This window comes from Ictidomys tridecemlineatus, chromosome 1 (genome assembly GCF_052094955.1).
Source record: "Ictidomys tridecemlineatus isolate mIctTri1 chromosome 1, mIctTri1.hap1, whole genome shotgun sequence".
NCBI classification, from domain to species: Eukaryota; Metazoa; Chordata; class Mammalia; order Rodentia; family Sciuridae; genus Ictidomys; species Ictidomys tridecemlineatus.
This window is the reverse complement of record NC_135477.1, coordinates 69,382,492-69,408,803: the sequence shown is the minus strand read 5'-3', so window position 1 is coordinate 69,408,803 and position 26,312 is coordinate 69,382,492. Positions and strand designations below refer to the sequence as shown.

Below are 26,312 nucleotides of genomic sequence, written 5' to 3'. Positions count from 1 at the left end.
CTTAAAAACAGATGAACAGCTGGGCATGGTGACACCACATGTAATCCCAGTGGCTTGGCAGGCTCAGGCAGGAGGTTAGTAAGTTCAAAGCCAGCCTTAGCAACTTAGCAAGGCCCTAAGCAATTTGGCAAAACCCCGTCTCTAAATAAAATATAAAAAGGTTGGGGATATTGCTCAGCGTTTAAATGCCCCTGGGTTCAATCCCCAGGACCAAAAAACAAAACAAACGAACGAAAAAACAGATGGAGCAACTAGTCAACAAATTTTTAAAAACTTATGAAAAACATTTACAACACAATTATGTGGACAAATATTATCTATGAACCACCAATAACATCAAGAACTGCCTATCACCAGTATCTGTTGAAGAAAGAAAGCCACAGAGCATCTGAGCAAACTGAGAAGAAACCTGGTAGTCATTGGGAAGTTACGTGGTGCAATTTGAGTCAGCAACTGAAACAGGGAAGAGTTAACTCACATTAGTTCTTCTGTGAGGCAGATGGGCTACTGGGCCTGGGCTGGAGAAAACTAATCCCTGTGATTTCTTTAAACACAAAGCCCACAATAAAGAGAAACTGTTGTAAGTGGAATCTAGACTAATCAGAGAGAGACAACAGGGACAAAGATCAGCCCCAGATGAGTGTATGTGTATGCGAGGGGTGGGGAGTGGGAAGCAAGCCAGAAATTTTTCAGAAAGCAACAGACTGTATTTCTGAGCAGGGAGATATGTAAGCTTAGAAAAGAGAGGCTGACATGAGCCTTTTAAACATTCTGGAAAACTAAATTCACATTAAAATGAACTACAGAAAAGTAAATAAGCGGCCTGCCGGCGTGGTAGTCACATCACCCCAATTGGAATAGGGGCAGAGCAGAGCTGCCGCCCGCACCTGGAACAGGCCCAGAGACCCGCTGGCGTGGTAGTCACGTCACCCCAATTGGTGTAGGGGCAGAGCAGAGCCGCTGCCCATGCCCGCAAGGTAGGCACATTACCCCAACTGGAGTAGGGGCAGAGCAGAGCCGCCGCCCGCGCCTGGAACAGGCCCAGCGACCCGCCTGCGTGGTAGTCACATCACCCCAATTGGAGTAGGGGCAGAGCAGAGCCGCTTCCCGCACCCGGAAGAGGCCCAGCGACCGCTGGCGTGGTAGACACGTCACCCCAATTGGAGTAAGGGCAGAGCAGAGCCGCTGCCCGCGCCTGGAAGGTAGGCAGACCTGCGACCGACCAGCAGAACAGGCCCAGGGGTCCGCGGGCATGGTAGACATGTCACAACAATTGGAGGAGGGGCAGAGCAGAGCCGCCGCCCGCGCCTGCAAGGTAGGCAGACCTGCGACCAATCGGCAGAACAGACCCAGCAGCCCGACAGCATGGTAGACAGATCACCCCAATTGGAGGAGGAGCACAGCCACCGCCCGCCCTTCAAGGGAGACTTTTCAACTATACAAGAGCAATATAAATATATAGGGGGAAAATTCAATAACACAACAGTTTCACCAAGCAGAAAGAAATGCGAGCAGTATGAAAAGACAAGGAAAGAAAGGACCACAAGCAATGCAGGTCAACTCAACTTTAGAAGAGGTAATAGCTGCAGCAGATGGAATGTCAGATAAAGAATTCAGGATATACATGCTTCAGATGATCTGGAGTCTCAAGGAAGACATTAGACAGCAAAATCAGACAATGAAAGATCACTTCGACAATGAATTACATAAACAAATCCAAGAAGCAAAAGATCAACTATACAGGGAGATAAGAGATTATAAAAAACAAACAAACAGAAATCCTAGAAATGCAGGAAGCAATAAACCAACTTAAAAACTCAATTGAGAATACTACCAGAAGAGTAGAACACTTAGAAGATAGAACATCAGACAATGAAGACAAAGTATTTCAACTTGAAAAGAACATAGACAGCTCAGCAAGACTGTTAAGAAACCATGAGCAGAACATCCAAGAAATATGGGACAACATAAAGAGACCAAACTTAAGAGTCATTGGGATACAGGAAGGTATAGAGGTCCAAACCAAAGGAATGAGCAATCTATTCAATGAAATAATACAAGAAAACTTCCCAGACTTGAAGAATGAGCCAGAATCCCAAATCCTAGAAGCCTACAGGACGCCGAATGTGCAAAATCATGAGAGATCCAAACCTAGAAAACTTATAATGAAGATGCCCAATATACAGAATAAGGAGAGAATTTTAAAAGCTACAAGAGAAAGGAAGTAGATTACATTTAGGGGTAAAACAATCAGGATAACAGCTGATTTTTCAATACAAACTCTGAAAGCTAGAAGATCCTGGAATAACATATTTCAAACACTGAAAGAAAATGGGTTCAAACCAAGAATTGTGTATCCAGTGAAATTAAGCTTCAGGATGAAAGATGAAATTAAAACCTTCCACAATAAACAAAAGTTAAAAGAATTTGCAGCTAGAAAACCATCTCTTCAAAACATCCTTGGCAAAATATTACAGGAAGAGGAAATGGAAAATAACAATGAAAACCAACAGCGGGAGGTAGTAAAGGGGGGAAAAATAATCAAAGAGGAAAACAAACCATGTTTAGTAACATAAATAAACAAATATGGCTGGAAGAACAACCCATATCTCAATAATAACCCTAAATGTTAATGGCTTAAACTCACCAATTAAGAGACACAGGCTAGTAGAATGGATCACAAAACAAGACCCAACAATATGCTGCTTACAACAGACGCATTTGATAGGAAAAGACATACATAGACTGAAGGTGAAAGGTTGGGAAAAATCATATCACTCATATGGACTTCAGAAACAAGCAGGAGTGTCCATACTCATATCAAATAAAATAGATTTCAAGCCAAAGTTAATCAAAAGGGATAAAGAGGGACATTACATACTGCTCAAGGGAACCATACACCAACAAGATATAACAATCATAAATATATATGCCCCAAACAATGGTGCAGCTATGTTCATCAAACAAACTCTTCTCAAGTTCAAGAGTCTAACAGACCACCATACAATTATCATGGGAGACTTCAACACACCTCTCTCACCACTGGACAGATCTTCCAAACAAAAGTTGAATAAGGAAAGTATAGAACTCAATAACACAATTAATAACCTAGACTTAATTGACATATATACAATATACCACCCAACATCAAGCAGTTACACTTTTTTCTCAGCAGCACATGGATCCTTCTCAAAAACAGATCATATATTATGTAACAGGGCAACTCTTAGACAATATAAAGGAGTAGAGATAATACCATGCATCTTATCTGATCATAATGGAATGAAACTGAAAATCAATGATAAAAGAAGGAAGGAAAAATCAAGCATCACTTGGAGAATGAACAATAGGTTGCTGGATGATTAATGGGTTATAGAAGACATCAAGGAGGAAATTAAAAAATTCTTAGAGATAAATGAAAACACGGACACAACATATCGGAATCTATGGGACACACTGAAAGCAGTTCTAAGAGGAAAATTCATTGCTTGGAGTTCATTCCTTAAAAAAAGAAAAAAATTACAAATAAATGACCTCATACTTCATCTCAAAATCCTAGAAAAAGAAGAGCAAAACAACAGCAAAAGAAGTAAAAGGCAAGAAATAATTAAAATCAGGGCTGAAATTAATGAAATCGAAACAAAAGAAACAATTGAAAAAATTGACAAAACGAAAAGTTGGTTCTTTGAAAAAATAAATAAAATCGACAGACCCTTAGCCATGCTAACGAAGAGAAGAAGAGAGAGAACTCAAATTACTAGCATACGGGATGAAAAAGGCAATATCACAACAGACACTTCAGAAATACAGAAGATAATCAGAAATTATTTTGAATCCTTTTACTCCAATAAAATAGAAGATAGTGAAAGCATCGAGAAATTTCTTAAGTCATATGATCTGCCCAGATTGAGTCAGGAGGATATAGACAACCTAAACAGACCAATATCAATTGAGGAAATAGAAGAAACCATCAAAAGACTACCAACTAAGAAAAGCCCAGGACCGGATGGATATACAGCAGAGTTTTACAAAACCTTTAAAGAGGAACTAATACCAATACTTTTCAAGCTATTTCAGGAAATAGAAAAAGAGGGACAACTTCCAAATTCATTCTACGAGGCCAACAACACCCTGATTCCTAAACCAGACAAAGACACTTCAAAGAAAGAAAACTACAGACCAATATCTCTAATGAACCTAGATGCAAAAATCCTCAATAAAATTCTGGCAAATTGGATACAAAAACATATCAAAAAAATTGTGCACCATGATCAAGTAGGATTCATCTCTGGGATGCAAGGATGGTTCAATATACGGAAATCAATAAATGTTATTCACATCAATAGATTTAAAAATAAGAACCATATGATCATCTCGATAGATGCAGAAAAAGCATTTGACAAAGTACAGCATCCCTTTATGTTCAAAACTCTAGAAAAACTAGGGATAAGAGGAACATACCTCAATATTGTAAAAGCAATCTATGCTAAGCCTCAGGCTAGCATCATTCTGAATGGAGAAAAATTGAAGGCATTCCCTCTAAAATCTGGAACAAGACAGGGATGCCCTCTCTCACCACTTCTGTTCAACATAGTTCTCGAAACACTGGCCAGAGCAATTAGACAGACAAAAGAAATTAAAGGCATAAAAATAGGAAAAGAAGAACTCAAATTATCACTATTTGCAGATGACATGATTCTATACCTAGCAGACCCAAAAGGGTCTACAAAGAAACTATTAGAGCTAATAAATGAATTCAGCAAAGTGGCAGGATATAAAATAAACAAGCATAAATCAAAGGCATTCCTGTATATCAGCGACAAATCCTCTGAAATGGAAATGAGGACAACCACTCCATTCACAATATCCTCAAAAAATAAAGAATAAAAAACTTGGGAATCAACCTAACAAAAGAGATGAAAGACTTACACAATGAAAACTACAGAACCCTAAAGAGAGAAATAGAAGATCTTAGAAGATGGAAAAATATACCCTGTTCATGGATAGGCAGAACTAACATCATCAAAATGGCGACATTACCAAGAATTCTCTATAGGTTTAATGCAATGCCAATCAAAATCCCAACGGCATTTCTTGTAGAAACAGAGAAAGCAATCATGAAATTCATATGGAAAAATAAAAGACCCAGGATAGCAAAAACAATGCTAAGCAGGAAGTGTGAATCAGGGGGTATAGCGATACCAGACTTCAAACTATACTACAGAGCAATAGTGACAAAAACAGCATGGTACCAAAACAGGCAGGTGGACCAATGGTACAGAATAGAGGACACAGAGACCAATCCACAAAACTACAACTATCTTATATTTGATAAAGGGGCTAAAAGCATGCAATGGAGGAAGGATAGCATCTTCAACAAATGGTGCTGGGAAAACTGGAAATCCATATGCAACAAAATGAAACTGAATCCCTTTCTCTTGCCATGCACAAAAGTTAACTCAAAATGGATCAAGGAGCTTGATATCAAATCAGAGACACAGTGTCTGATAGAAGAAAAAGTTGGCTACGATCTACATACTGTGGGGTCGGGCTCCAAATTCCTCAATAGGACACCCATAGCACAAGAGTTAATAACTAGAATCAACAAATGGGACTTACTCAAACTAAAAAGTTTTTTCTCAGCAAAAGAAACAATAAGAGAGGTAGATAGGGAGCCTACATCCTGGGAACAAATCTTTACTCCTCACACTTCAGATAGAGCCCTAATATCCAGAGTATACAAAGAACTCAAAAAATTAGACAATAAGATAACAAATAACCCAATCAACAAATGGGCCAAGGACCTGAACAGGCACTTCTCAGAGGAGGACATACAATCAATCAATAAGCACATGAAAAAATGCTCACCATCTCTAGCAGTCAGAGAAATGCCAATCAAAACCACCCTAAGACACCATCTCACTCCAGTATGATTGGCAGCCATCATGAAGTCCAACAACAACAAGTGCTGGAGAGGATGAGGGGAAAAGGGTACACTTGTTCATTGTTGGTGGGACTGCAAATTGGTGCAGCCAATTTGGAAAGCAGTATGGAGATTTCTTGGAAAGCTGGGAATGGAACCACCATTTGACCCAGCTATTCCCCTCTCGGTCTATTCCCTAAAGACCTACAAAGAGCGTACTACAGGGACACTGCTATTTCGATGTTCATAGCAGCACAATTCACAATAGCAAGACTGTGGAACCAACCTAGATGCCCTTCAATAGACGAATGGATAAAAAAAATGTGGCATTTATACACAATGGAGTATTACTCTGCATTTAAAAATGATAAAATCATAGAATTTGCAGGGAAATGGATGGCATTAGAGCAGCTTATGCTAAGTGAAGCTAGCCAATCCCTAAAAAACAAATGCCAAATGTCTTCTTTGATATAAGGAGAGTAACTAAGAACAGAGTAGGGATGAAGAGCATGAGAATAAGATTAACATTAAACAGGGATGAGAGGTGGGTGGGAAAGGGAGAGAGAAGGGAAATTGCATGGAAATGGAAGGAGACCCTCAGGGGTATACAAAATTACATACAAGAGGAAGTGAGGTGAAAGGGAAAAAAAATACAAGGGGGAGAAATGAATTACAGTAGAGGGGGTAGAGAGAGAAGAGGGGAGGGGAGGGGAGGGAAGGAGAGGGGGATAGTAGAGGATAGGAAAGGCAGCAGAATACAACAGACACTAGTATGGCAATATGTAAATCAAGGGATGTGTAACTGATGTGATTTTGCAATCTGTATACGGGGTAAAAATGGGAGTTCATAACCCACTTGAATCAAAGTGTGAAATATGATATATCAAGAACTATGTAATGTTTTGAACAACCAACAATAAAAATTTAAAAATAAATAAATAAATAATACAAAAAAACTACAGAAAAGTAAATAACAGAATAACATTCACAGAAACTAAAAGTATGCTAGAAATACATACTCAAAAAATTTATCAAGGACCAGGGATGTGGTTCAGTGGAGACTACTTGCCTACCACTTGAGGTCCTGGGTTCTATCCCCAAGCACCACAAAAGCAAAAACAAAAAACAAAAACAACCATCACCAACAACAACAAAATTAAATAAACCCAAGCAAACAGATTTTTTAAAAATTGAAACTGCAACAGTATTTCAAAACAGACATTTTAGACAATTATTCACTACTTAGAGGTTAATATTTTCTTTAAAAAAATAAAAGTATAAAATTTAAAAGCCATTCACCAATTGGAGATTCCAAGCTTCTCTCTGTATACTTTAACTGGATCATCTGAAGTACCTAAAATCTATATTTATTTCCAAGAAACATCCTTTTGGGTTAAAAGTCACAGAGCAGTAGCATTCAGGCCTCAACTGTAATTAGTTTAAGCTGTAAAACTATTATTAAATTTTGTGTTACTTATGAGATTTAAGAACTGGGAGATATAAAAATTCATAAAAATCCAGATTTTTGGTTCCTCTTGGAAACCTGAAAGACTTGACAATACAAGTCCATGTATTCCTATATGGTAACAATCAGCTGAACAGGAAAAAAATGTACCCTTTAGAGAGCGTACATATCTGATGCATTCATCATTCTTCATTGTCTATTAAGGATAAATTAATTCCTCTTCTACTTTCCTTTTAGACAAAAGAAAAAGGAAAAGTAATAGAAATACACTAGTGTATATTATAAGTTCTTTAACTATTAGGCAGAAATCTCAAAGCCAGGAACAACCCTAAATCCAATGCGCCATTATTGTTCTCCATAAGATTAGGACACAGGGGAGGAGAACAGCAACTCCTCCATTTTCTCATGAAAAGAATTCACTGGAACTCCTCTTTCCTCCACTGAAGAACTCCAGGGCACTTAGAACAAGATATATGACATTATATCCAAAGTATTATCATTTCAACATGTAATTTATATAAAAATGCTTTATGAACTGATATCCTTTTTCCACCAAGAAAGACTCTGTATAGACATCTCAATTCAGACCAGCCCCTTTTCAGTGGCTAATGTGTTGAACAACATAGGATAGACATAAGTATCAAATATAAATCAAATGAAGAGGAAATAGAAACAAAAAATATATAATATAATATAATATAAATAATATACACATATGTGAAAAACGTGTTTTGAGGAATTAAAAGATCAAAAGGAAGGCTGGGGTTGTAGTTCAGTGGTAAAGTGCTTGCCTAGCATGTGTGAGACACTGGGTTCAATTCTCAGAACCACATATAAATAAATTAAGTAATTAAAGTAAATAAATATTAAAGTAAATTAAGTAAATAAAGGTCCATTGAAAACTAAAAAAAATTTTTAAAAAGAGTCAAATGAAAGGGTTATATATAAATTATCAGAGTTCAAACACTACTAAATACATTCATGTGATAGAAGAAATTAAATCTAGGCTGCAACCTCTCTTTTATCTGCTTTGCTGTCAATCACGTTAGAACCAGTTGAGGAAAAAAGATGCTTTAACATGCTTATTGGGAGTTTTATGGAAAATCAAATAAGTTTATACATTAGATTCACAAAGAAAGTCATATAATCAAAATAAATTACTGTCTTTTGAATCTAAATTTAAATGTGTATATGTATTTTTAAAAAATTTTAGACTATTTTCAAAAGTATGAATTTTTTATAAATGCCATAGTTATAGTCTTTTTAGATAGAACAATTTCTAGTAGAAACTTGTAACATTAAAAACAAAAACAAACAAAAAACAAAAAAAAGCCACCCAGCTGGATGCAGTGATGCATGCCTATAATCCCAGTAGTTCAAGATGCTGAGGCAGGAAGACCACAAGTTCAAGACCAGCTGCAACTCAGCAAGATCCTATCTCAAAATAAAAAATAAAAAGGGCTGGGGATGTAGCTCAGTGATAAAGCGCCCCTAGGTTCAATTCCTGGTCTCCCCCCCCCAAAAAAAAATTTTTTTAAAAAGTATTTTAAATGTCTGGTTAAACGTGCTAATACAGTAAGACAAAGATGACTAAGATTGTAGGGTCAAAATTAAAGTCTGAAAACTAGAAAGCCATAAATTTATAAGATTTTGGTTAGAAATACAAATGGGCCTATGGGAAATAATAAGCAATTTAAAACTGTTTTTATAGTTTATAACTTTCTACAATAACCAAGTAAAAATAATTTTAAGTTTATGAGATTATGCAAAGTATAAAGGAGAAATGAGCAATTTCATCTGTGGTTATTTGTTAGTTTTCTGTCTTTACCTTTTTTGCTTTGAAGTATCTTGCATGTAGTAGATACTCTTGGAACTTAAGAGAAAAGAGGTGGCTAATGTTGTTTGTATTCATACAAAAGGACCTAGATAAAATGGCTGTACTCAAATTTCCAGGATATAATAAAGAAGAGACTTTTCAAAGATCCATTTGGTTAATTTGTTAGATGTGACAAACGCTACCATTTCATGCCAAGTCCCAGATACCACACTAATTTCTTTTATCAGAGTGTGGAGATGGGGTTTGGGGAAATGGGGAGAAAGAGCTCTGAGGTAAAAGAACTAAAACACAAATAAAACATTCCTGGTTCTTACAGATTAGCATTTGTCCAATGTTAGGAGAACTCAGAAGGAGAACAAATTCTTCTGAGGAAAAACTGGGTGGGTTTTACTTAGGAGGTGTTATTGGAGATGCATTGTAAATACATTCCTAGTAAAACTTAAAATAGAAATGCTGACTACTGTAGCCCTAATAAAGTGCAGCAGCTGGTTAACACTACGATGTAGCTATTATATGCTTTTAGAGATGAAAAAATTGAAGTTAATTTACTTGCCTGTCATTTTTGAACCATGAATTAACTAAACTCACTAGAAAAATACCATCCATTAAATTTAAAGAAGTGGTTTAATGAAAATGAATAACCTTTCCAAAAATATTTATTCCTCTCAGTCTGATTTATAAGCTCAATTTTTCAAAAGATTAACTTCCTTACATCATCCAAAATAAATTTATAATTTGATCTCTTAACTCTGTTGGTCCAAACCTTCAGAAAGCAGAGAGCATCAGATAGAATAAGTGAACATAGTAGAAGTGAGGGGCACAGTCCTGCAGCTTGAAAACAAGAAGGCATAACCTACTCAGGCAAGTTTCTGCTCCTATCTCAGCCCTGATTTCTGCAAAACAAAGATAAGCCACTTCCCTTGTAGAGTTGTTGGATTTGAAATATAGCAATAAATCAGTGCTTGGCATAGTGTATTCAATCAATGTGTGATATAGCAAATAGCCATGGCAAGAGTCAAAGTAGTTACAACACTGAAATGCCCCAGGTCATACAGATTGGTAGTTTAGATTCCAGGAGTTCAGGTTCAGATCTCTTTCTAAAATAGCAATATATAACACTTTGTACTACAGGAAATCATAATATAATGATAAACTTATTTGATTTAATAACATTTCAAAACCCAGATAATCCAAAGTATCAAGATTCAAATGCAAAAGCAAAACTATAGGCACACCATAAATCAAGTTTCATGGATACTCTTTATAAAAAAAAAAAAAAATCAGTTGGAAAAATCTTAATCTTATGTAAAATAAAATACTTGCATATCTGAAGTAGAATAAATAATTTAGGAATCTAGACACTTGTTTACTTTTAAACCATTGCTAATTTAGAATAATTTCAAATCAAATCAGATTTTTTATTTTGTTTGATGGGGGGAGTCCTATTTCAAGGTATTTTGAGATCCTAGCTAAGGAAGAGCACATTATCAGTGCTTGGTAACAGGCTCATAGAATATAAATCTGAACTGGCCACTTTAAAACACTCTTTTAGTGACATGCGATTTGATACAAGCACAGGAAAATTCCACAGATGAAGACAATGGCTTATTTGTTAAATAAAGCATCGATTCTTCTCTAAGAATGTACAAAAGTAAAAGAACAAAATTCTCAGGCATTTAATCTGGAATAATGTGCAATAAGAAAAAATATGCAGTCCTACAAAAAACTGGTCAAAGATGTAAGTCTGCAAGAGGATGAATAAAGACAGTTAAAAAATTGTCCTTCAGGAACACACCACATGACTAATTGCTACAGACACCATGCTTCCATGAGACAAAATACAAACTGCCTTCTACTTATGTGAAATTCAACTGGCAAAATGTCAAACTCTAGTATATAAAATACCAACTATTCCCATGGCAATACCTATGTCCAAAATGAACGTATTTTTCTTCCAAAGGGTTAACAATCCTTCTTAAGCAGGTGCTCCTACTTATACTGTTTGCCCTTTTATAAGACTTACTCAAATTTCTATTTGTTTTTGAACAAAGTTAAGTAACGTAAGTGTCAAATGGAAAAACATATCATGTTTCTTTTCTAAATTATATATGAACAACCAAAACAGGGACTTGAGCATCTTCAACTACGGAAGGCTAAAAATGTTGTAGGGTTTGTGTGTGTACACATACAACAAAGTTTTTCTTAGTCAGTAAAATTCTAAATACTTCAAATTAATAGAAACCATTCAAGTTATGTCAAAGTAAATAAAGTAAATCAGTAACTTTTATGAAGAAGTAATTTGATTCCATCTCTAGGAACACGATGCTTTTTGCTTTAAGTGTTCTAACTCAGGGTAAGTCTTAGAAGAGTTCAATCTGGTTCTATCCTATCTCCTAGGAAATAGTTTACTCCAGTTAGTATAGGCCCAATCACCATTTGGAAGTGCCAAATCCTGGTTTCTTCTTAAACACATTCCAAGGGTGACGTGAGGATTTTTCTGGTTTCATTTCTAAGTTATTCAGCTTTCCTTCACTGTGACAAAATACCTGAGAAAATCAAAGGGAGGAAAGAATTATTTTGTTTCACAGTTTCAGCAGTTCTAGTCCATGGACACTTAGCTTGTTTGTGGGCCTGTGGTAAGACGGAACATACGGCGGGTAGCACATAGTAAAGGAAAGCTGTTCACCTCATAGCAGCCAGGAAGTAGAGAGACAGAAAAAGGGGCCAGGGACAAAATATACCCTTCAAGGGCATGCCCCGTGTGTCCTATTTTCTTTAATTAGGCCCCACCTCCTAAGTTTCCATCACCTCCCAGTAATCCAATTAGCTATGAATTCATCAATTGGTGATTCTACTGGTAAGATCAGAGCCTTCATTATTCAAAAGCCCCATCTCAGAGCACAGATGCTCTGGGGACAAAGCCTTCCACATGTGAGCCATGGGGAACATTTTTTATCCAAATCACAAAAATATTCAACCTTCTCCAATCCAGAGTTGGTCTATGATTAAGTCCAAAATCCTGGCAACAACAAATGGGAATTAGTCTATGTCTAAACAAAAGAGTAAGAACTCTCCCGTCTACACACACACACACACACATACTCTCTCTCTCTCTCTCCCTCCCTCCCTCCCTCCCTCTCACACACACATCACAATATATGTAGATAAAAGTTATGTCAGCAATATAAAAAATATTAAAAGGAAATAATCAATTACACTTATACATAGGCCTCTGCATATCATTTTGTCAGATGATTACTGAGAGCATAAAGATTGCTAATATTCTGCTTGGCATAGTGGCACACACCTGTAATCCCACTGGCTCTGGAGACTGAGACAGAAAGATTCTGAGTTCAAAGCCAGCCTCAAGCAACGGTGAGGCGCTAAGCAACTCAGAGGGAATGTGGCTCAGTGGTTGAGTGCCCCGAGTTCAATCCTAGGTACCAAAATTAAAAAAAAAAAAAAAAAGACTGCTATATCCTACTTTTTTTAGTACTCTATCCTGTGAATTCTAGCCAATGTGGCCTGCCTAAATTCTTTCTCCCATCTCATGATTGCCTTGATCTGTGATCCCATGTAGCTTTCTTTGACCTTAACATTCAAAATTAAACAGAGTTATGAGGCTCACTCAGGATGCACTGACAGAGAAGACCAAGTTTTTTCTTTAACAAAAGAATGCAGTCTTTTGGCAGAAATGTTTTTTAAAGAAGAAGCTGCCAAGGCAATCAAAATTTATTTTGCAGTTGAAAATTATATCACTAAATGAGGACAATAATGCATGTGTTCAAGTAGGTAAAACATCTAAAATGAATACTTTAAGTAATTTAAAGAGCTCAACCAGAAAAACAACTAATAATTGCATGTTTTTCCTCAAATGTACTCAGCCAGATCTAAGCTCTTAATTCATGGTTCACATTCAACTAATATTATGCAGAGTATGTTTATAAACTTGATCTGGGAGTATCAGATAGAGCTTTAGACAAGTCATATAATTCCCATGCTTATATAACAAACAAGCAACATGAAGTGCCAGAGATATGAGATGTTTGGGGAAGAAAATTACCAAGAAAAAAAAATTTAAGACTTTTTATACATTTGATGGGGACATTAGCTCCAGTGCATATACGGAGAAATAAATACAGATCTGACAGCTTAACACAACTAGAACTATAATGACTCAAGTATAGTTTTCCTCAAGCAAAAATACATAAAAAGAGGTTCCACCTGCTAGCCAAAATTGAGTAATAGGTTTACATCCTGTCTTAAACCACTAGAAAGTTGGACCAAACATAAGACAAATGGTTTTTAGATACTCAGTTATAGTCAGAGTAAGTTAGAAGAAAGGCCAATTACGTAAACCCAACCACTACCCCACCTTACTGCCTAGAGTTTGCAGGCTGTAGTGCAGGAAGGAGGAACCCAAAAGCAAGACAATCATGAGATGGGAGAAAGAATTTAGGCAGGCCACATTGGCTAGAATTCACAGGATACAGTACCAAGATGTAGTAAAGAGAGGTCTGGAGTTTTCAGCGGGGTTTCCTTAAGATGTCAGCTGCTATTGACAGAACAAGCATGGGAGAAAACAATGCAAATGGGGATGGGGGTGGCACTGGAAAGAAAAGTGAATAAATTCCCAAAGCTAATACAAGGCAAAGGAGTAGTATGTGTTCACAAAAGCCAAACTAGGAAAATATTAAAATATATGGAATATAAAATAGGAAGAAATGACTCAATGATAGGACAAAATTGGCCCAGCAAAAGATATCATTAAATTAAAAAAGAAAGGAAAAAAGAAAAACAGACTAGGAAAGTATTTTTTTAAAGTATAAATCTGACAAAGAACATATCTAGAATATATATAAACAACTCCTATAGCAATAATAAAGATGCATAACCTAATTTAAAAATGACTAATAAGCCGGGCACTGTGTCACATGCCTGTATCCCAGCAGCTCAGGAGGTTTGAGGAAGGAGGATCTCAAGTTCAAAGCCAGTCTCGGCAATTTAGTGAGGCCCTAAGCAACTTAGCAAGACCTTGTCTCTAAATAAAACCTTAAAAAGGGGCTTGGGGATAAGGCTGAGTAGTTAAGTGCCCCTCTGCTCAACCCCCAGTCCCCCCAAAAAAAGAGATTTGAACAGACTTCACCACAGTGGATAGATGAATGGTAAATAAGCATGAGAAAAGATGCTCACTAATTCTAGTTATTAAGAAAAGGCAAACTAGGGCTGGGGATGTAGCTTAGTGGTAAAGTGTAAAGAAATAAATAAAGGGTGACACAGAGACAAGGTGCAGAGGCAGGAAAGTGGCAGAGTGGCTCCTTGTCAAGTGGCTGTGTTTATTTATACCAATAGGTTACATTAAGTTATTAGTACCATAACTACATTCTTGATTATAGTATCAGTAAGTTTGCTTATTTTGCAGTTACATTTCAGTTACAATATGAAATGTCAGGAGCTTTGTGAAGCTCTCAAGAAAGTCCACTGTCTAAAGATACTGTTAGGTGGGTATCCAGAGCTTGATGAAACATTGTAGTTATCTAACAAGTTCCTTTATTCCCAGGAACTATGTGCTAGCAATCAATCAAGGTTGAGGCTTGATAAGGCTCTAACATAGAGGCTTCTCAGGGCATTGCCATACCAGCTAGACACTGCACATGTATTAGATATATTACTAGAACCTAAGAGAAATTGCAGGGCATTCTAAGGGTGGGAAACAGGGTGCCTGTTACCCGCCAGGAGATTGCTCACCAGGGGAATGCTTCCCTGTACATTTCCATGGTCAGAATCCCTACATCAGAGCACATGCCAAATGCTCTATTTTCAGTTCCACACAGGCCTTAGCTTGGTATTTTTCTTCCTTGTTACAATGCTCATCATTCCTCTCTACCCCAATTCTACCTAAAAGATAATCATGATGGTGTTGATAATTAATTAAAGTAACTATTTATTAAGTACTTATTCATAAAATAGTCATAAAACATAAACATGCATATATTTATGTATATTTGTGTGACACACACACATATGAATATATAATTGTATACAACATTCTCAACAACTTATGAGAAGAGTACCACCTGTATTTCAACTTGGTTTAGAAAGACTGAACAAGTATTTGAATTTAATCTGATTCTAAAACCAATGCAAATAATTCCAACACACTATATTTTCTTGATTAAGTCCTACTTACGTCTTACATCCACATATTACCCTTTTCCAACTAACTTGACTCTGAAATTACTCCTTTTCCTAAGCACACATATCCTTTTGTCTAAATCACTTTTTAAGTCTCATCCTTATTAGATAATAAGTACCTTAGAAGTAGAATGTAACTTTATCCATATTTGTATACCATTTCCAATGTCTAGCACTAACCCCTACACATTATATATGTCCCAAAATGCTAGCTAAATTGAAATGAACTAAGTCTTTCATTATGTAATCCTGAAATCATTTACTAACCTCTTAGTTGATGGAAGGATTCCTTCTATAGAATCTCTGACATATTTATTCAGATTGAACTAGAACACTTATGTTCCATCTTACTGCTTCATAAGAGCCTATTCTATGATTAACAGTAATTACTAAAAAGTAATGGGATTTTAAAAATAATAACTAGAATAAGATTTGTCTCCTAATTCTGCTCTTGGGATCAATGCACAATAGATATACTCTAGAAATATGGCAAGAAAGGTATGACAATAAATTTGAGAGTTATTTTTTTAAAATCTGGATAAAATTCAAGGAGTTCTTTGGCTATCTAAAATAACATGAACTTAACAGACATATGTAACACTGAGTGAAAGATGATAAAAAGAAATTATATGGTAGGGTTTCATTAATACAAAGACAAAACTATAAGATATTCTTTAAAAATACATTAGCAAGTTGTATTAGAAGGTGTACTGGTAATGTTCTATTTCTTTATTTCAGTTGATGTGTACAAAACTGCTGACTTTATAATTAACTGTTCTTTAAACTGTACATATGTTTTATATAGTCTTTTATATTTAACTTATATAGATCTTGATCTGTCAATAAAATTATTTTGAAATGTGCTCCTGGCAAAAATTAAATTTTTAAAAAGAAGTAATAATAAAACCTTTGTAAGCACTCTGCCCTAAAGATCAATAGGTAGACACTGAATGATTTAAACTGGAGTTAGATTATAATCAGAATTGCCTCTTAGAAGATTGTCTTGGAATAGAGTGAGAATAACACTTAAATCAGGAAAGACTTTAAGAGTCAGCTGCTCAAATCTAGAGAGAATACATATTAGCCTGAATTGGAAGGGGAGCAGTGAAGATGGAGAAAAGTGGAAGGAATCAATATTAACCAGAAAAAAAAAAAAAAAAAACTAAAAAACCACACAACTCAGTGAATAGATATAGAAGATAAGGGAGAAATGGAGTTAAGAATGACATACAGGTTTATGGCTTGCATGTCTGGGAGGATAATGATGGTACTGACTAAAATAGGTAGCACAGAAGAAAAAGGATTGAAGCTATTCCATCACTAAATATTGGGAGCACCAACTTTATTACCTTTTTCCCACCCTCATATTACCCTTTTCAAACTACCTTGACTCTGATATTACTCCTTTTCCTAAGCACACATATCCTTTTGTCTAAATCACTTTTTAAGTCTCATCCTTATTAGATAATAAGTACCTTAAAAGTAGAATGTAACTTTATCCATATTTGCATACCATTCCCAATGTCTAGCACTAACCCCTACACATATAATGTGCTAGACATTGGGAATGGCACTAACCATTCTCAGGGACTTTTCTAGGTACTGAAGAGAGGGCAATGAATTAAAGTCCCAGACCCTATTTATCCACAATTTACTGACAGTTAAAGTGTTTATCCAAAAGGCAGTAGGACCTTGAGTCTAAATTTATTAGAGTACAGCCAAGATAGCTAAATTATCTTTTACCTTATTTTCAGTATCTTTTGAAAACTAGAACTAAAAGAGATACCTGTACACCTGGTTAGATTCCATGGAACATTGACTTCAGAAAGTTATCAAAATGACCTAGAGGAGCTGGGGTTGTGACTCAGTTGTGTCCAACTACAACTAAAAAATAAATATTTTTTTAAAAATTACCTAGAATCTGCATATATTTTTAGAAAACCTTAAAACACCAAGTTCCTTCTTTTACAAGGGGCTAAGTGACCAACATAGCTATACATTTATTATAGTTACATACTGATTTCAATGCTGCCATCTTACACTAAAATGTGGAATTACACAACTAAAAAACCAACACCACCATTCAACTATGAAATCTGAAAATAGCAAAGACTTCAGAGTCCATAAAAAGATGAAAAAGGACTAGGTATGATGGCACATACATGCCTGTAATCTTAGCTACTCCAAAGGCTGAAGCAGGAGGATTCTAGTTCAATGCCAGTCAGGATAATTTAACAAGACCCTGTCTCAAAACAAAAAAAATTTTTTAAAGAGCTGAAGATGTAGCTCAGTGGTGGAGTACCCCTGAGTTCAAATTAACAACATCAAAAAGAAAGTTAAAAAAAAAAAAAAAGAATGAAAAAGAGAAAGGATTAACATTGAGAGTTATTTAGTGACAGAACAGCAGCTATCTGGGAATATTCCTGACAAAATAGAAGGTCTCAGGAAGCAAGTAATTACAGTTCATGTTAAAAATCTTAAGGCAAAACAGGAAGTGACTGGTTGAATTTCCCCAATCTAAAAAGATAAAAATATGTTAATAAACATAATGGAGGAAGAGAAAGGAAAAAAAAATCCAGAGAGATCACATTTCTTCAGTAAATTCAATCTGCTTTTCTAATCAAAGCTCAAAAAGTAATAGCTGGTTAAATTAGCTTAAATAACATAATTACTGGTTCAAAGTTTAATCCTAGTACTATTGGTTAAAAAAGGAAAATAAGTGTCAAGGACCCTGAATTTAGAGAGTTGGTTATATTTAACTGAAACATTGACGTGTCACTATTATTTGCAATCTTCAAGTTTTCTACCAGGTAAAATCATGCTATTAAAACTATATTGAAAAATATTCAGTGACATTGAAGAATGTCTTCGAGTTATTGTTAACATAAGAAAACATACATATATGTGTATATATAAAATATATAAAAATATAAATAAAAATATAAAAAAATACCATCCTAAAGTGGAGTGAGGGGGGAAAGAAAGCCAAAAGGAGCCTAGAAACTCTAGAACTGAGTCATTTCCTCATATAACCTGACAGATTATTTCCTACATATACATACACACACACACACACACACACACACACACACACACACAGACATACAAACTCTTTCTAAACTCTCCCTCCCATACTTTCATTTATAAACTCTTAAATCCAAAATCAAGGATTTTAAAAGTCACATAAGAAAAAAAGGTTAATGAACTGATAACATGGATAAGAAAAACACAAAGATTAAAATACTCTATTAAAACATTATTCTTGCTGGACATAGTAAGTACACACCTATAATCCTAGGTATTTGGGAGGCTAAGATAGGAGAATGGTAAGTAAAAGGACAAACTAGGCAAGTTAGCAAAACACTGTTTCAAAATGAAAAATTGAAAAAGGAAAAAAAATGGTTGGGGAAATAGCTTAATAGCAGAGTGCTGCTGGGTTTAATCCCCAGCATTCTTCAATATCACTGAATATTTTTCAACATAGTTTTAATAGTATGATTTTACCTGGTGGAAAATGGAAGATTGAAACAGACGTGTCACTATTATTTGCAATCAAATATAATCAGCTCTCTAAATTCAGAGTCCTTAGGGATTATTTTGGGATCTTAACACTTCCTTTTTTAACCAACAGTGCTAGGATTTTATTGATCAATAAAATCAATCAACATATAGTCTTATGTGAATGGCTTCTTTCAGTCAGCATAATATCTAAGGTTATCCAATTAGTTGAATCTATTAGCAGCTTATTCTTCTTTTACCATATGGATGTACCATATAGTACATTCTGTGTGTCTACTCATTACTTGATGAATATCTGAACTGTTTTCAGGTTTTTGTTATCATGAATAATCTGTAATCATCCACATAAAAGTCTTTGTGTAGACACATATTCATCTCTATTAGGTAGATATTAAGAAATCAGTAATACAGATTTATGTGTAAAGAAATTGCCAACCTTTTCCAAAGAGGCTATATATAATTTTACATTCATACCAGCATGCATGAGATTCCCAGTTTCCTTGTATTTCATCAACACTTAGGACAATTCTTTTTAAATTTTATCCAATTTAGGGAGTATATTAGTGGTATTTCACTATTTTAATATCTAATGATGGTGTGTATTTTTTCAAGTGCTTATTTGCCATCCATCTATCTTCTTTAATGAAGTCTGTTCAAACAAATCTTTTTGTTTGTTTGTGGTATTTTTTTGGTAATGGTGAATGAACCCAGGGTCATGGGTATGCTAAGCACATGTTCCACCACTGAGCTATATGTCCATAACTCTTTTCTGCTTTTTGAAAAAACTGGGTTGTTTTTCTTATTACTGAGTTGTATTCTCTGTATATTTTGGATTCAAATCCTTATTTGCATACTTATTTGTTTTGCAAATATTTTTTCCAAGTCTACAACTGTCTTTCTATTTTCCAAATACTGTATTCTGAAGTGAAAGTTTTTACCTAGTAGAAAATTGAAGACTGCAAATAATAGTGACACATCAATGTTTTAATCAAATATAATCAGATCTCTTAATTCAGGATCCTTAGCATTTATTTTGGGATCTTCACACTTATTTTCCTTTTTTTAACCAACAATGCTAGGAGATTTTAATTTTTATGAAATCATTTTATCAATCTTTGTTAAAGGACCATACTCTGGCATTATATCTAAGAAATCCTTACCTAATCCAGGGTCATGTATTTATTCCTATTTTTTTCTTCTAAGAGTTTTATACATTTAGCTATTATAATTAGGACACTGTTCTTATATTTCAGAAGTTTCACATTTTCTTTTTTTAGTTGTTGATGAAACTTTTAAAAAATTAATTAATATGTGGTGCTGAGAATTGACTCACACATGCTAGGTGAGCACTCTACCACTGAGCCACAACTCCAGCCCCAAAATTTTGTTTTACATTTATGTTTAAATCTTAGTGCATAGTGTTACATAAGGATCTGTACATCATTTTTTCTTTCCTTTAACATGTATATCCAATTGTTCCAGCACCACTGTTATAAAGATTATTCTTTTCCCCACTGCACTGATTTGTATCTTCTGTAGAAAATCAATTGCAGTATCTATGGGGGACTGGTTCCAGAATTCACCATGGATACCAATATCTATGGATGGTCAAGTCCCATACATAAAATGGTATACTTTGCATATGAATTCTATGTAAATAGAATACTGTACTATTTAGGAAATAATAAGAAAAAGGTCTATCCATATTCAGTACAGATAAAATTTTCTCTCCCAGAAATTTTATAGTCACAATTAGTTGAATTCACAAATAGGGCATCCAAAGATATAGATGGCCAACTAACTGTACATCTAAGTTTGTTTCACAGCTTTATTCAATTCCATGGCTTTACTGATCTACTTGACCATGACTAAAGCTTTACAATAAGTATTGAAATTAGGAATTGTAAGTCCCTTTCTTTTCAAAATTGCTTTATCTCTTCCATATCATTTAAATTTCTGTATAAATTTTGAAATTAGCTTCTCAATTTTGATAAGAAACTTACTGGTATTTTAATAGGAATTACATTCAATCCACAGATTATCAAATTAGGTCTTTCAATTCGTAAGTGCTTTATCTTTGAACTGAGGATGATCTGTAATTTCTCTGTTTCATTTTTTATGGTTTTGGTATGCAGAAATATTCATTTATTTTAAAGCATCAGTGATTTTTTTTAACTTAAGCTTTAAATCTAAAATCAACTTTTAAAACAAGCCTTACAAGTTACTTTAAAAACTTCCTGACATAATTTTATCATGCCTCACATTCAACACTGGGGCAAACAATGAACAATGAAAGGAAAGATCTGTTATCTTGTAAAGTCTAAGGGTTATAAACCATTCAAAAAATCAAATAGGAAAAAAGTTAATTCCTATCTCAAAGCAGCTTATTGGTCATCACTAAAATCCTGTTTTTGGTAGTAAAAACTAAATAATCTGAGTTTTCTTGCCTAATTCCTATCAAACCCAAGAAAATTCTACAAATTAGTGTCATATCCATAAACAAAATATATTTACATAAATAAAAGTACCGGAAACACAATGATATAAATCGCCTCCAAGTCTTTCCTGTCTCAATTTTTATTGCATGGGCTGGGGATGTGGCTCAAGCGGTAGCACGCTCGCCTGGCATGCGTGCGGCCCGGGTTCGATCCTCAGCACCACATTCCAACAAAAAGATGTTGTGTCCGCCGAGAACTAAAAAATAAATATTAAAAATTCTCTCTCTCTCTCTCTCCTCTCTCACTCTCTCTTTAAAAAAAATTTATTGCATGATCAAAATATTTGGAAAAGGCTTATACATTTATTAATGTAAGCTTGTCAAATAAAATGGGGTTAAAGATCTATCAAATGAAGCAGTATGGAGATTCCTTGGAAATCTGGGAATGGAACCACCATTTGACCCAGCTATCCCTCGCCTAGGACTATACCCAAAGGACTTAAAAACAGCATACTAAAGGGACACAGCCACATCAATGTTTATAACAGCACAATTCACATTAGCTAAACTGTGGAGCCAACCTAGATGCCCTTCGGTAGATGAATAGATTAAAAAATGAGGCATATATACACATTAGAATTTTACTCAGCATTAAAAGAGAATAAAATCATGGCATTTGCAGGTAAATGGATGGCGCTGGAGATGATAATGCTAAGTGAAGTTAGCCAATCCCAAAAAACCAAATGCCAAATGTGTTCTCTGATATAAGGAGGGTGACTCATAGTGGGGTGGGGAGGGGCGCATGGGAGGATTAGATAAATTCTATATAGGGAAGAGGGATGGGAGGGAAAGGAGGGGCAGGGGATTAGCAAGGGTAGTGGAATGTGATGGTACAAAGTACATGTATGAAGACTCAACTGGGTGTCAACATACTTTATATATAAACAGAGATATGAAAAATTGTGATATATATGTGTAGTAAGAATTGTAATGCAAAAAAAAGCAAAGTATATGTATAAAGGCATGAATTGGCGTGAACATACTCTATATACAAAGATGAAAAATTGTACTCTATGTGTGTAATAAGAATTATAATGCATTCGGCTGTTGTATATTTAAAAAAAATCAATAAAACTAAAAAATAAAAACCTACCAAATGTTCATGTGATAAAAAGAAAATTTTTTTTGAGTGGGCCTACCTAACTCATGCTAAGCATATACTTGCTACTGAGCTACATCTCCAACCCTATGAACAATTATTTTTAAAAACACTTGGGGCTGGGTGAGGTGGCACATGCTTGCAATTACAGCTACTCTGGAAAACAAGGCAGGAGGATCACAAGTTAGAGGCCAGCCTAGCCAACTTAGTAAGCCCCTGTCTCAAAACTAAAAAGAACTTGGGATGTACTCAGTGGTACAGTACTTACTTAGTATGCTCAAGATTCTGGGTTTGGTATCTAGTACTGACAAGAAAAAAATATATATAAATGTTAACAAAGGGTTTCACTTGTTTATTTATTTATTTATTTTGGTGGCAGGAATTTAACCCAGGGGCACTTAACCATGGGGCCACATCCCTGGCCCCGTTTTCTTTTGCCTTTTTTTTTTTTTTTTAAAGTTTTGAGACAGGGTCTCACTAGGTTGCTTATTGTCTCGATTAATTGTTGAGGCTGGCTTTGAACCTGTGATCCTCCTGCATCAGCCTCCTGAGCCACTAGGATTATAGACAAGTGCCTCTGTGCCTAGCTAACAAAGGCAATTTGATGAGAAACTATTTTAAAATAAAAATATTTTGTATTCTTAAAAGAAGACATGTATAATAAAATTTCATGATTATACTATTTATAATAAAAAATCTACATGCCCATTGGCAAGAGTAGATGGTATAAACTGTAGCACATTCACAATACTGAATATTGTACTCTAGTAAAAATGAACCATAGCAATATGCAATAGTATACTAAATATTTTAAACACAATGTTGAAGGAAAAAAGCAAGTCCAGAAGACAATAAGCAGTATGATTCCATGTAAAACTAATATATATTATTTGAATGGTATCAATAATTATGTTAAAATTTTGAAAAAACAAAACTAAATAAGCATTTTATAAAAATCATCAATTATCTACTCCAACACATGGAGACTAAATAATATGCTACTGAATGAACAAGGGGTTGCAAAAGACATCAAGGAGGAGATTAAAAAATTCTTAGAGGTGAATGAGAACACTGATACAACATATTGAAATCTCTGGGACACTATGAAGGCAGTGCTAAGAGGAAAGTTCATTGCATAGAGTTCATTCCTTAAAAAAAAAAAGTCATCAAATAAATGACCTAACATTACATTTCAAAGCCCTAGAAAAAGAAGAACAAATCAACACCAAAAGTAGTAGAAGACAGGAAATAACTAAAATCAGAGCTCAAATCAATGAAACTGAAACAAAAGAAACAATTGAAAAAACTGACAAAACAAAAAGTTGGTTCTTTGAAAAGGTAAATAAAATTGCTTAGCCATGCTAACAAAGAGAAAGAAAAAACTCAAATTACTAACATACATGATGAAAAAGGAAATATCACAACAGACACTACAGAAATACAGAAGATAATTAGAAATTATTTTGAAAACTTGTATTCCAATAAAACAGAGAATACTGAAGGCATTGACAAATTTCTAGAGTCATATGATTTGCCCAAATTGAATCAGGATGATATACACATTTAAACAGATCAATTTCAAGCAATGAAATAGAAGACGTCATCAGAAGCCTACCAACCAAGAAGAGCCCAGGACCAGATGGATACACAGCTGAGTTCTACAAGACCTATAAAGAAGAACTAATACCTATACTCTTCAAATTATTTTGTGAAATAGATAAAGTTGAAGCACTTCCAAACTCATTCTATGAGGCCAATATCATCCTGATTCCAAAAATCAGGCAAAGACACAATCAAAGAAAGAAAACTTCAGACCAATATCTCTAATGAACATAGATGCAAAAATTCTCAATAAAATTCTGGCAAATCGAATACAAAAACATATCAAAAAGATTGTGTACCATGATCAAGTGGGGTTCATCCTAGGGATGCAATGTTGGTTGAACATAAGGAAATCAATAACTATAATTTATCACATCAATAGACTTAAAGATAAGAATCATATGATCATCCCAATAGATGCAGAAAAAGCATTTAACAAAATATAGCGCCCCTTCATGTTCAAAACACTAGAAAAACTAGGGATAACAAGAACATATCTCAACATTGTAAAAGCTATCTATGCTAAGCCCCAGCCAACATCATTCTAAAGGGAAAATAATTGAAAGCATTCCCTCTAAAAACTGGAACAAGACAGGGATGCCCTATTTCACCACTTCTATTTAACATAGCTCTTAAAACACTGGCCAGAGCAATTAGACAGAAGAAATTCATTAGAAAAAGAAGAACTCAAATTAGCACTATTTGCTGACAAATATGATTCTATACCTAGAAGACCCCAAAAATTCCACAAGAAAACTTCTAGAACTAGTTAATGAATTCAGCAAATTAGCAAGATACAATATCAATACCCATAAAAAAAAGGCATTTCTGTATATCAGTGACAAATCCTCTGAAAGGGAAATGAGGAAGACTACCCCATTTACAATAGCCTCAAAAAAAAAACCCTTGGAAACCAACCTAATGAAACAGGTGAAAGACCTCTACAATGAAAACTACAGAACGATAAAGAAAGAAATTAAAGAAAACCTTAGAAGATGGAAAGATCTCCCTTGTTCTTGGATAGGCAGAATTAATATTGTCAAAATGACCATAGTACCAAAAAGCACTATACAGATTTAATGGAATTCCAATCAAAATCCCAATGACATTCCTCATAAAAATAGAAAAAAGCAGTCATGAGATTCATCTGGAAATATAAGAGACCCAGAAAAGCTAAAGCAATCCTTAGCAAGAAGAGTATAACAGCCACCTGTTATACTCACTATACATCACTACACCAGACCTTAAACTATACTACAGAGCAATAGTAACAAAAACAGCATGGTATTGGCACCAAAACAGACTGGTAGCCAATGGTACAAAATAAAGGACACAGAGACTAACCCACATAATTTCAGTTATCTTAGACAAAGGCACAAAAAATATACATTGAAGAAAAGATAGCCTCTTCAACAAATGGTGCTAGGAAAACTGGAAATCCACATGCAACAAAATGAAATTAAATCCCTCTCTCTCACCATGCACAAAATTCAATTCAAAGTGGATCAAGGATCTAGGAATTAAACCAGAGATACTGCATCTATTAGAACAAAAAGTAGGCCCAAACTCCATCATGTTGGATTAGGCCCCAACTTTCTTACTAAGACTCCTATAGCACAAGAATTAAAATCAGAATCAATAAATGGGATGGATTCAAACTGAAAACTTTCTTCACAGCAAAAGAAACAATCTTTTGTGAGGCAAATAGAGAGCCTACAGAATGGGAGAAAATTTTTACTACTCGCTCATCAGTTGAGCACTAATCTCTAGAGTATATAAAGAACTCAAAAAGCTAAAAACCAAAAAAACAAATAACCCAATCAATAAATAGGCCAAAGAACTGAACAAACAGTTCTCAGAAGAGGATAAAGAGTCAATCAACAAATATATGAAAAAATGTTCAACATCCCTAACAATTAGAGTAGTTTTGATTTGCATTTCTCTAAGATTTCTTCTCACTCCAGTCAGAATGGTGGCTATTAAGAACACAAACAACAAGTGCTGACGAGGAACTGGGGAAAAAGGTACACTTGTACATTGCTGGTGGACTGCAAATTGGTGCACTCAATATGGAAAGCAGTATGCAGATTCCTTGGAAAATTGGGAATGGAATTACCATTTGACCCAGCTATCCCTCTCCTCAGTCTATACCCAAAGGACTTAAAAACAGCATAC

General features: G+C 35.0%; 1 protein-coding gene across 1 annotated transcript in view; it reads right to left on the bottom strand.

The window, feature by feature from the left end:
- Minpp1 (multiple inositol-polyphosphate phosphatase 1) overlaps window positions 1-26,312 on the bottom strand; it is a 44,276-nt gene that overhangs the window by 4,610 nt on the left and 13,354 nt on the right. The gene's annotated exons all lie outside the window — the stretch shown is intronic.